Here is a 12269-nt window from a genome sequence, read left to right as displayed (position 1 = left end):
GCATAAAAACAGACACATAGACCAGTGGAACAGAGTAGAGAGCCCAGATATGGACCCTCAACTCTATGGTAAAATAATCTTCAACAAAACAGGAAAAAATATACAGTGGAAAAAAGGCAGTCACATTGAGTTTTCTATCTTCTTCTTTTACATTTGAAGGCCCTTTGTTGATTATATTGGGCCTAGCCAAATAATTCAGGATTATCTCCCTGCTTTATATTCATCTGATTAGTAATTTTAATTCCATCTGCCACCCTAATCTCATTTTCCAATATATGCAAGTTGAAACAATTAGGATGTGGGTATCCTTCTGGATCCATCATTCTGTCTACCAAATCTAGTCATCCAATTAACAGAGCAAAGGAAGAAAATCATGATTTTCACAGTCTGTGCATAAAAAGCATCTGATAAAATGTGATACCCATTTATTTTTTTAATTTCTAGAAAAATAAAAATAGAATTGCCTTAATCAACTGCAAGCATCATACTAAGGTTGAAATATTAAAGGCATTCTCCAGAGATGAAGATGGATGTCATCTATATTATCATTGTGTTAGAGATTCCACCAGGGCAATCAAGCAAGAAATGAAATGAAGGGAAAATGAATAGATAGAAAATATGAAATTGTAGTTAATTATTTATAAGTGGCATAATTCTGTTCATAGAACATCTAAAAGAATCCATAGGAAAAATTCAGAATTAAAAATAAACTGTAGCCATTTCCTAGATATAAGGTAAATATACAAAATCACTGTATTTATATATACCAGCAAAAAACAATTAGAATTTTCAATTATAACTGTGATATAACCAAGTAAATAGTAATACATCTTTTAAAAGACTTTCAAAACATCTAGTAACTATGGAAAATAATCTATGAAGGGCAAACCATATCAATTAATAGGAAAATCCAGTATTATTAAGACACTTTGTTCAAATTAATTTATACATGCAAAGCACTAATTTTGAGGGGTCATTCCAAGCCTGGAAACACAAGACAAATTAACAGAAAATACTCCACAAATCTAAACAATTAAAGGAGTGATATTTTTGAGTGTTATCCTTTTTCTTTGTTTTGCTCTTTCTTTCTGAGAATATGGCACTATTTCTTTCTCTTCTATCATTTTTCCCTTTCCCTTTTTCTAAATTTGAAAGTCTTTCTATTTTTACTGTCCAGGCCTCTTTGAATATTTTTTCATATTCAATTTATCCATATATCTCATTATTCCTTACCCACTTCAAACTCTGCTAACATTGTTTTATTTATATAATTTTTGCAGTTAGCACAGTACTTTTAGAATTCTAAAACTTCTTTCTTGGAAGCTTGAAGACAATTATACTGTCTCTGATTCTTTGGCAATATCCATCTGATACAGTGCCATGCTCACCCTGGAAAGCTTCCAAAGTATTCTTCCCAGAACTCCTTCTACCCTCAAACCCTATCAATGTTTATCATCTTATTTACTGAAGGATCTAGAGTGTTTACTCTGTACCCTGCTAACATTTTTCCAAAAACTGTCTTAGGGACCATACTCTAGTCTGGTATTTTTTTCTGTCATCATTGCTGACCCTGAGCAAAAGAGTGCAATAGAAAGTCTGTACTGCATCAAGTCCTACATATATAATAATTTTAAGTGAAGTTTAGGGAACAGATGTATATATTAGAAAACCACGTAAATAAGCTTCATCAGAGTTAATCTACCCCGAGTAGGACTGCAAATTCAATTATGGCTCAGATTATATGAAAGCAGTATATCCTTGATACTAAGAGCCAAAGCTTGAAAAAATACTAGCATAAATTCTAAGACAATCATTATCATGGTCATGAGTGAAAAAATCCTAAATAAAGTATTGCCAACTTAAATCCAGCTATAAATAAATAAAAATAACACAATTCAACCAAATCAAATTTATTTTAGGAATACAAGATAGTACTAATACTAGAAAGTCACCAGTGTTGGGCATCTAATTAACAGAGCAAAGGTGGAAAACCGTATGATTATTTCAAATGATGCAAAAAAATTGGTAAAATTATTACTCATAGATGACTTCATAGAATTTATAAAACATAGCCAAAAATCTGCTATTAAGTCATCAAAATCAAAAAACAAATATATCATTGTGCTGGGCACAAGGACAACATACAAAAATCAGTTTTATTTATATATGCTAACAAAAAAATTAGAATTGCTTACATAATACCCTTTATAATACCATTAATAAAATCAAATACTCAAAAAGTCATGTAAGGGAAGATGTTCAAGACTTCCATACAGAAATTACTACAAACAAATGGAAGAGATAAACCATGCAAACAGCCTAAAAGATACAATATTGTAAGATGATAATTCTTTCCAAGTTGATTTATAGATTTGAGGAAAGGCTGGGCAAAATGTGGGCAGTTTGAGGCGCCTGGGTGGCTCAGTGGGTTGGGCCTCTGCCTTCGACTCAGGTCGTGATCTCAGGGTCCTGGGATCAAGCCCCGCATGGGGCTCTCTGCTCTACGGGGAGCCTGCTTCCCCCTCTCTCTCTGCCTGCCTCTCTGTCTATGTGTGATCTCTCTCTGTGTCAAATAAATAAATAAAATCTTTAAAAAAAAAATATATGGGCAGTTCGTTTTTGGAAACTGGCTAATAGCTTCTATGATTTCAAGGTTGTGATAGGGTGAATTTCTAAAATAGCCTCCAGGGGCACCTGGGTGGCTCAGTCATTAAGTGTCTGCTATGATCCCAGTGTCCTGGGATAGCCCCCCATAGGGCTCTCTGCTCTGCAGGAAGCCTGTTTCTCCCTCTGACACCCTCCCTGCTTGTGTTCCCTCTCTCACTGTCACTGTCTCTCACTGTCTTTCTCTGTCAAATAAATAAATAAATAAATGGCCTCCAAAGATGTACTACCCTAGTCACCAGAAACTGTGAATTTGATGAGATATCAAACCTGCACTTATTTTAAATTATATAACACCGTCCATGTTTAGATGGAGAGATTATCCCGGTGGGTATGATCTAATTGCATGAGGCTTTAAAAGAGAGCTTTCTCAAAAAGAGAAAAAAAAAGAGAGTTTTCTCTAGGTCATGTCAGAACTGGAAGTAAGAGAGACAAAGTGTTAGAAATATTCTAAAAGCCTTTGCTGGTTTGAAGATGGAAGAAACCATGTGAGAAAGAATGTGAATAGCCTACAGCTGACAACAGAAAGGAAACAAGGACCTTCAACCACAGACACAAGGAACAGGATTCCTCCAACAATGTGACTGAGCTTAGAAAAGGATTCTTTCCAACAACTTCCAGGAAAGAGCCCAACCCAAATGATACCTCAAATTTGGCTTTGCGAGACCCTGAACAGAGAATTCAATCATCACATGCCAGAACTCTGGCCTAAAAAACTATGAAATGATAAAAAGGTATTGTATAAGTCACTAAATCTGTGGTAATTTCTTATCTAGCAAGAGAAAATAAACACAGAGAGTTTGGTACCTAGAAGGAAGATGTTGCAAATGCCTAAAACTGTTATTTTTGGAATTGGGCAGGGGTTGGAGTTTTTTCCAGATGGAAAAATCTAAATTGCCTTAAAGAGACCATTGTAGGGGCACCGAGTGCCTCAATTGGTTAAGTGTCTGCCTTCAGCCCAATCATGATCCCAGTGTCCTGGGATTGAGCCCCACATCAGGCTCTCTGCTCACTATGTAGCCTGCTTCTCCCTCTCCCTCTGTCTACCGCTCTGACTACCTGTGTGCTCTCTCTCTCTCTCTCTGGCAAATAAATAAATAATAAATAAATAAATAATAGACTGTTCTAGAAATGGGCATGCAAAAGAGGCAGCTGGTAAAGGCTTAGAAACAAGTGAGGAACATGTTATTGGAAAGTGGAAGAAGAAAATCCTTCTCATGTACTGGCAGCAAGTTTGTGGAGCTGTCTCCTTCAGTTATACAGAAGGCAGAATTTGCAGATTTTGAACTTGGATACTTAGCCAAGGAGATTTCCAAGAAAATTATTAAAGGCACAACCTAGTTTCTCCTTGTTGCTTATAGTAAAATGCAAGAGGAGAGGGAAAATGAGGAAAGAATTGTTAAAGAAGAGGGAACCAGGAATAGAGGATCTGGAATCTTTGAGCTGACATTTATATGTGATTTTGGACTTTTGGTTGATGCTGAAAATGGAATGAGAGAACCACAGGAGGAAGTAAATGTATTTTTGCATTTGAGACAGAGAGAATCTTTGGAAGCCAGAGGGTAGACTGCAGTAGGCAGAATTTCTAAAGTAATTCCCCAAAGATGACCTGCCCTACTCTCTGAAGCCTATAACTATGATGAGTCATTACACCCATGATTAACTTTATATGCACAGTTGAACTTAACATAAGGAGATTATGTGGTGGGCCTGATTTAATCACATGAGCTCTTTTTTTTTTTTAAATTTTTTATTTTTTATAAACATATATTTTTATCCCCAGGGGTACAGGTCTGTGAATCACCAGGTTTACACACTTCACAGCACTCACCAAAGCACATACCCTCCCCAATGTCCATAATCACATGAGCTCTTAAAAAAGAAAGCTTTCTTCCACTAGTGACAGAAAAGAAAGAAAGAAAGATTTGAAACTCAGAAAACTCAGTATACTGTTACTGGCTCTAAAGATGAAGTGGCACCTTGTATAAATCCTGACCTGTGCTGCTTACCCCAGACATGAATGTATTATACACCAATGCTGGCCTCCTCCTGTATGGCTGCTTCCTTTCTTTGCAACCCATTGTATGGCTTTATAAATGGTAAAGTGAAAGGGGGAAAAAAAGAAACACATAAGCAACAGAAAGTGACTACAAGGAGCTAAGAACAACTCCTTGCAAACAGGTAAAGGGGGCTCATAGCCCTGTAACTAAGGACAGAATGGCCTTAATTCAGCCAACAACACAGATGAGCTTCAAAGAGGACCTCAGACTCCAGATGAGAGCACAGCCAGCTGACACCTTGATTTCAACGTTGAAAGTCTGAACAAGAGCCCAAAAATGCCATCCTTGACTGCAGACCCACAGAACTGGAGGATAATAAATTTTGCTGTTGTTTTGTTGTTGTCTTCATTGTTTTAACAGATCAGTTATTTAATGAGGTTCTTTGTAAGAAATGTAGAACACCAGTTTCTGAAGGTAAACTCCATTTGTGGGAGAAAACACAGAGCGGAAGTAACCCTGGAGCTGAGGAACAGCTTTGAGTTTTGGCAAAATTTGCAAGTCCGCAGCTTTCCCTTTTTTTTTTTTTTTTTTTTAATTAACATAGAGTGTATTATTTGTTTCAGGGGTACAGGTCTTTGAACCATCAGTCTTACACAGTTCACAGCACTCACCATCGCACATACCCTCTTCAATGTCCATCACCCAGCCAGCCTATCCTCCCACCCACCCCCCTCACCCACAGCAGCCCTCAGTTTTTTTCCTGAGATTAAAAGTCTCTTATGGTTTGTCTCCTTCCCTGGTCCTATCTTGTTTCATTTTTCCCTCCCTTGCCCTCACGAACTCCCACCCTGTCTCTCAAATTCCTCATATCAGAGAGATCCTATGAGAATTTTCTTTCTCTGACGGACTTATTTTGCTTAGCGTAATACCCTCTAGTTCTATCCACATCGTTGCAAATGGCAAGATTTCAGTTTTTTTATGGTTTTGACGGGTTTTTGTTAGTTTCAGTGTTTCCAGAAAAATCCACAGCTTTCTGACCAACCTTGCACTGCTCCATAATCTCACATTTCTCTTCTTCCCATTTGAAGATCTCACCTTCCTGGTGTCTGGGTTTACACAGCTTCTTCTTTTTTTTTTTTTTTTTTTTTTTTACACAGCTTCTTCTTGAAATAAGCATCAGTGAGATGCTTGGGAATTTTCACAATACTGATAGCAATTTTGGTGGAGATGGCAATGACAGATTTCTGGTGTGTTCTTCATAGAAACTCAGTTGAGGGTCAGAGGTCCAGTCATAAGTAACAAGCCACACTGTTCCAATGCTTCAGGAAAACCACCCTCTTGCCCCTGTAGAGTGCAGTGAAGATGATCACAATAGTGACAGGAGAGGCACCTTTGTGGCTCAGTCAGTTAAGTATCTGCCTTCTGCTCAAATCATGATCTCAGGGTCCTAAAATCAAGCCCTGAATGGGGTTCCCTGCTCAGGGAGTCTGCTTCTCCTATCTCTCCCTCTGCCCTTTCCCCCACTCATGCTCTCTATCTTTCTCTATCTCTCAAGCAAATACATAATTTTTTTAAGGGTGCCACCAGTGATGCTAGCTTGAAGTTTTCTCACATGTTGCCTGAAATGTTTTTTTGCCATGGCTCAAAATCTTTCAAACCACATCTTCAGTAGGATAATACCTAGGCATGTGGGGAAGTTTAACCTCTCAGGTACCACGGTTCTTGTCACCACCAGCTGGTTTTGTGACAGTAGCAGGAACCTTCTTCTTTTTCTTTTCAACTCTGGATTTAGCTGCTGAATACTTCCTGTTGTACATAGCCTTTCTGGAATACATAGCCCTTGGGAAATATCTGCCAATTCCTTGGCTAGCCCAGGGTTTGGACTGTGGTGGGGCTTCCCTTCCATTGGTGTTTTAGCTTTGAGTTTATCCTTCTTCATCCTGCCACCAGCATCAGCCATCTTGGCTTCAGGTTTCTTCTCCTTAATATCTGCCTTCTCAGCTCTTTCACACGCTATCTTTCAAGAAGGAAAAGAACAGTAAATTTTGTTATTTTAAGACATAAAGCTTGTGTCTTAGTTTGTTACATAGCAAAGAGGAATTTCATAGGGTAAATATAGCAAAGATAATCATGGAGACCAAAGTCGCAGGAATTGACTAGCTTATATAAAGATTTACTTTTTAAAAAAAAAAAGATTTTATTTATTTATTTGACAGAGAGTCACAAGTAGACAGAGAGGCAAGCAAAGAGAGAGAGGAGGAAGCAGGCTCCCTGCCAAGCATGATCATGACCTGAGTAGAAGGCAGAGGCTTAACTCACTGAGCCACCCAGTCACTCCTGAAGATTTACTTTTAAGCTCTGCTGTTAAATAAACACTCTGGGTTGGGACAAGGATAGAGAAATAGAAAAATGGAATAGGCCAGAAGGCTCAAAAAGTTCACAAACACAAAGCGATCTGATTTATAACAAAGCTGGGGGAAAGATGAACACTTAAACGAATGCTGCAAGGAAATTTGGATATACAGATAAAAAGGAATACTGACCTCCATACAAAAGAAAAATATTCTTCATGGATGGTCTCTCTAAGTGTGAAATGTAAAAATAATATGAAACAATGAATAAGAAAATAGCTTCACATATTGACAAAAGCAAATAATTGTTAAATAGAAAACAGTAAACACTAATGAGGAAGTAAAAGAAGACTGATTTAAGGTATAATAAATAAACCTGTTTATAGAAGGGAAATTTGGCACAAAGTCAGTGGGTATGTGCAGGTGGGCAATAAAGTCAGGTGGATTGTTGTTTTGGGGTAAATCACATGGGATCTTGCTGGTTCATGTTATTCTTTACTGCTTGAGAAGTAGTTTCAGTTCATATCATGAAATGCTTTGCCCAAAAAGTCTTTGCCTGAATTCAGAGATAAGCTGAAAAGAAAAACTTAATTAGAAAGTACAGACTAGGGGCACCTGGGTGCTTCAGTGGGTTAAGCCTCTGCTTTCAGCTCAGATCATGGTCTCAGGGTCCTGGGATCGAGCCCCAAGTTGGGCTCTCTGCTCGGCAGGGAGCCTGCTTACTCCTCTCTCTCTCTGCCTGCCTCTCTGCCTACTTGTGATCTCTGTCTGTCAAATAAATAAGTAAAATCTTTAAAAAAAAAAAAAAAGAAAGAAAGAAAGAAAGAGGGGCCACCTGGGTGGCTCAGTGGGTTAAAGCCTCTGCATTCGGCTCAGGTCATGATCCCAGGGTGCTGGGATCAAGCCCTGCATCCGGCTCTCTGCTCCACAGGGAGCCTGCTTACCTTCCTCTCTCTCTGCCTGCATCTCTGCCTACTTGTGATCTCTGTCTATCAAAGAAAGAAAGAAAGAAAGAAAGAAAGAAAGAGAAAATATATTTGTAATAGAGAGGGAGCAGTAAAGAATGGAGTAAATTTAGATTTTGTCTGAATAGATTATAGATGATGGTGGGGCTATTTAGATAACTCTGAGCAGTGGAGTAAAGGTACACTGGTACCCTCCAAATGAATATCAAATTAAGGTTGTGAGTCTTCAGTTATAAAGACTGAAACATATAAAGACTTAAAACATGTTGGCTCTATCTAGAAAAGCAAAGTAGGTGTCCTGAGGTTTTCAGATAGCATCTATCATCTGTATAATATCAGAAAATCTTAATGGCAAAAACCTGTGCATTTAAGTTTTGATAATCAAATGTAAATCTCTACTCATTGGCAGCCAGTTTTAACACTAGCCAGACAGGGCTATTAAAGGGTGAGATGGTGGGCCTAGTGATTGCCAGTATATCACCAATGAAGGCCCTTTGTATCTTGATTTAGCTGATATTGTGGTGTACTTATTGTTTTCAACTGAAAAAAAGGCAGTTGGACAGGTTCCCTTTTGGTGGTTTCCACAGGAAAGGCTAGGAATTTGGGATTATTCCAACAATCATGTTGGGATTAGTCCAACAGTCATGGTGGGTGAGGACATTCATAGCTATACTAGCAGAAAAGAAAACTGGAAGGGCCACCGCCACTGGCAATTGCTTTAGAAATATATTATCAATAGACACATCTAGTTAATTTGTCTTACCTGTTATGCCCATAGGTTATAGAAGGTTCCCTTGGGGAATATAGAAGGGTTGCCTAGAATTAATGTGACTTGGGCTTCTGAGTCTAATAGAGTCAAGAATGCCTGGACCTTAAGCAGTGGTTGTAGCTAGTGCCCTTAATGAAGTCCATGTCACTGAACACATGCATAACCTCTATCCTGCCACCACAGCCACTTTGTTTGTGAACCCAGTGGGTGATGACTGGAGTGGCTGGGGAAAGAGGCTGACAGGTATACACAGAACAGGTCATCCTAACTACACAATTATTAAAACCCTCCTCTGCCAAGGTGCCTTGAGACAGTCAGTGAAGCATCCAACTCTTGATTTCAGCTCATATCATGACCTCAGGATCATGGAATCAAGCCCTGTGTTCAGCTCTGCACTCAGCAGGGAGTCTGCTTGAGGATTCTCTCCCTCTCCCTTTGCCCCTACCACCACTCTCTCTCTCTCTAATAAATAAGTAAACCTTTAAAAAAAAAACAACCCTCAGACCAGGTGGTGGGTATTATAGAGGGCACGGATTGCATGGAGCACTGGGTATGGTGAAAAAATAATGAATACTGTTATGCTGAAGAAAAATAAATTAATTTTTTAAAAAAACCTCTTCTGCTGAGGTCACACTTCAGTAAGCATTCACATGGGACTCAAATATCTTCACATTTTTTGCCCATTCATCAAGTTCTTTACACATACTTCTTCTCCAAATGACCTTCACTAATTATCCAATCATTTCCTTCCGAGTCCCTGGCCATTCAGCCATGCTATTGGCCACAACTCACAAATTAGTATATAATTACGTATCTGGACATTTCTCATTCCAATAAAAGGGAACAAACAGGCACAATATTCAAAGTTCTGCCCACTGAGAGGATTTCCCTTCATCACTGTCCTTTAGGGATGTCTCAGAAAGGGGCCATTGTGTCACAGCTGTTCATTTTTGGCTGGTGCCTGTATATCTGCAGAGTGGTCCATCTATAAACCAGACCCAAGTCTTCTCTTCTTTGGACACTTAAATATAAGGAATGCTTATGAAGCCATAGGTGCAGACTGGAAGAGAGAAGGCAATGTAGCAGAAATTGGAACACCAGGAATTTGGGCCACTTCACGTGAACTACGTGTGCATTCAGTGCCTACTTAGGCCTAATCATGTACATTAGTCATAAAATAACTTGAAGTCCTGCAGTATCATTCAATCTCTACTTAGGCCCTTAGCAGGCTAAGAGCTGTCCCAAAAGGAAAGTAGTTACCTATAGATGCTGACAGGGTCTTGCTCCAAAATCTTAAGGCCTGCACTGTGATTCACAGATGGGGGCCAGAGAAAGTTTCCAGAAAGGATCAATATCTGCCACCAACGCTTCAAGCACCATTGGAAATGGTGGATCACATGGCCCACACGGAAGGACAGCTTGAACAATATCCTGGACCTGCACAGAAACCCTCTGAGCTGACCTGAAGTTACCTTTAGCTCACTTTAATACTAAGATCTCCTATTTCTGAACATACAATGTATGTTCTAGCATGTTGATGTACTAAACATGTGTGACTGAGCCAAAAGGGCCTGTGTGAGCTCCATGCCCCACTCCCATACATGGAATAGAAACTTCCTGTACTAACCCATAGGATAACAGTGCTTTGAGAGCTAGCTGTCTCCTTGCTTGAACCAGTAATAAAACATTCTTTGCTTTTTACATTTCCTTGGGTTATACTCCATTCAATGCAGCTCAAGCAGTGAACCCACCTCCCAAGTTCAGCTACAAATAGATCCTCAGAAGAGATTCAAAGGAAGAAAAAAATCTCAATGCATAAACAAGATTACTGATATACTGATTATAATAACCAAAACCTGGAAATAACATAAGCATCTCAGAATAAAATAAATTTAAATGTTAGACTATTTTATAATCATTGAAGCAAATTTTAAATAACAATGAAAAGAATATAAGACTAACTGGCAAGAAATACAAGTACCTGGTGGCTCAGTTGGTTAAGCGTCCGACTCTTGATTTCAGCTCAGGTCATAATCTCTGGGCTGTGAGATCAATCCCCACTTTCACACACTCTCCCTCTCTCTTTCTCTTTCTCTAAAAAGGAAGAAAGGAAGGAAGGAGGAAGGAGTTGTCTAAACACAATAAAACAACTATATGAAATGCACATGTATAATAAATAAAAATAATTATGCATTAAGAAAGTACTTACTGCAAACTAGCCTCAGCTAAGGCTAATTTCAGCAGAAAATACCTTAATACGAACTGTCAGCTGGTTCCTAAATTCACTAGAAGGGCTAGAGAAACAGATGATGTTTAAGTGTCCAAGGGCACCAACAACAACCCTGCCACAGGACTGGTCTTGTGAAAAAATGGCTACCACAGCCACTAGCCGCCGCTGCTGCCAAGCTCTAAACGCTAAGAATTTGACAAGCAACAACAGTGAATGCTACCTGTAAATGTGTTTCTGAGTCAGAATTCAATCCTGCAGCCATTGTTCTCCTTATAATCTAGATGCTTCTATAATCTAGATGCGCCAGCAAAACGAAGGCTGTTCTCCACACACCCGTTGGTCTGCTTATCTTTAGACAAGATCTTGTGAACGTTCCTAAGATTAGCAGAATTCATTCAAAAACTTGCCTCCTGGAAGCTGAGAAACTTCTCGACTTCACTGTGGGGAAACTATACACACCATCCTATTTAATTCTCATAAAAACAGCCAACATTACAATCTAGATTTTTCCAAATAGAGAAAATGATATATATCTATTTTATAAATTATAGGCTGTTTGGAGTTTTTTAGGAAAGAATATCTGGAAATTGAGAGTCTGGCATTGTATTCCCTTTAAGCTATCCATAACTGTACCTCAAAGGTAGGGCACCCCAGTTTGAAGATTGCCAGTCTAACTCAGTTTATTAGATGCCTCTAGCTCAGGAGACAAATACAAGATAATCAGTTCAATCCATCTAATGTAATAACTGAATAATAACTGACTGTCAAGTAGCAGGTTTTATAAATATGCAACAAAGAATATAAAGGATAGAGTTTGGGCACTTCCAGAGTGAGGTAGTTATAAAGCTATAAAAGGACAGGTAGATGTGGGAACATGGAGTGACAGTGTCAAGGCTTAAAACAGAGAGGGAGATTCAGAGCAACCACGAAGTCTTCCATCATCCACAAGCAATGACATTTTTCATTCTTCCTTTCCAATTATTTAAATTTTTATTTCCTGCTATCATGTCAATGTTCAGGCTAGGAACCTAGTACAGTGTTGGGGGGCGGGGGGAAGTAGTGATGGCAGCATTCTCTAAATTGTTCCAGTCTTAAGATAATGTCTTTAGGAATTTGTAATTCATAATGGACTGTGATTTAGCAATGACCATTCTTAGAAGGAAGCTCACTTCTGATTGTTCTAAATCCACAGCACAGCAGAGAGCCCAGAGTCCTGAGGCATGCCATAAATTTTGATTTTATGGATAATGTCTTTAGGAATTTGTAATTCATAATGGACTGTGATTTAGC

The 12269-nt window shown here is 38.8% G+C and overlaps 1 pseudogene; it reads right to left on the bottom strand.

Moving 5' to 3' along the window:
• Window positions 1-5093: 5093 nt before the first annotated feature.
• LOC132020345 (large ribosomal subunit protein eL6-like) overlaps window positions 5094-12269 on the bottom strand; it is a 7938-nt pseudogene continuing 762 nt past the window's right edge.

Source organism: Mustela nigripes, chromosome 6 (genome assembly GCF_022355385.1).
Source record: "Mustela nigripes isolate SB6536 chromosome 6, MUSNIG.SB6536, whole genome shotgun sequence".
NCBI lineage: Eukaryota > Metazoa > Chordata > Mammalia > Carnivora > Mustelidae > Mustela > Mustela nigripes.
This window is presented reverse-complemented; position numbering and strand designations above follow the sequence as displayed.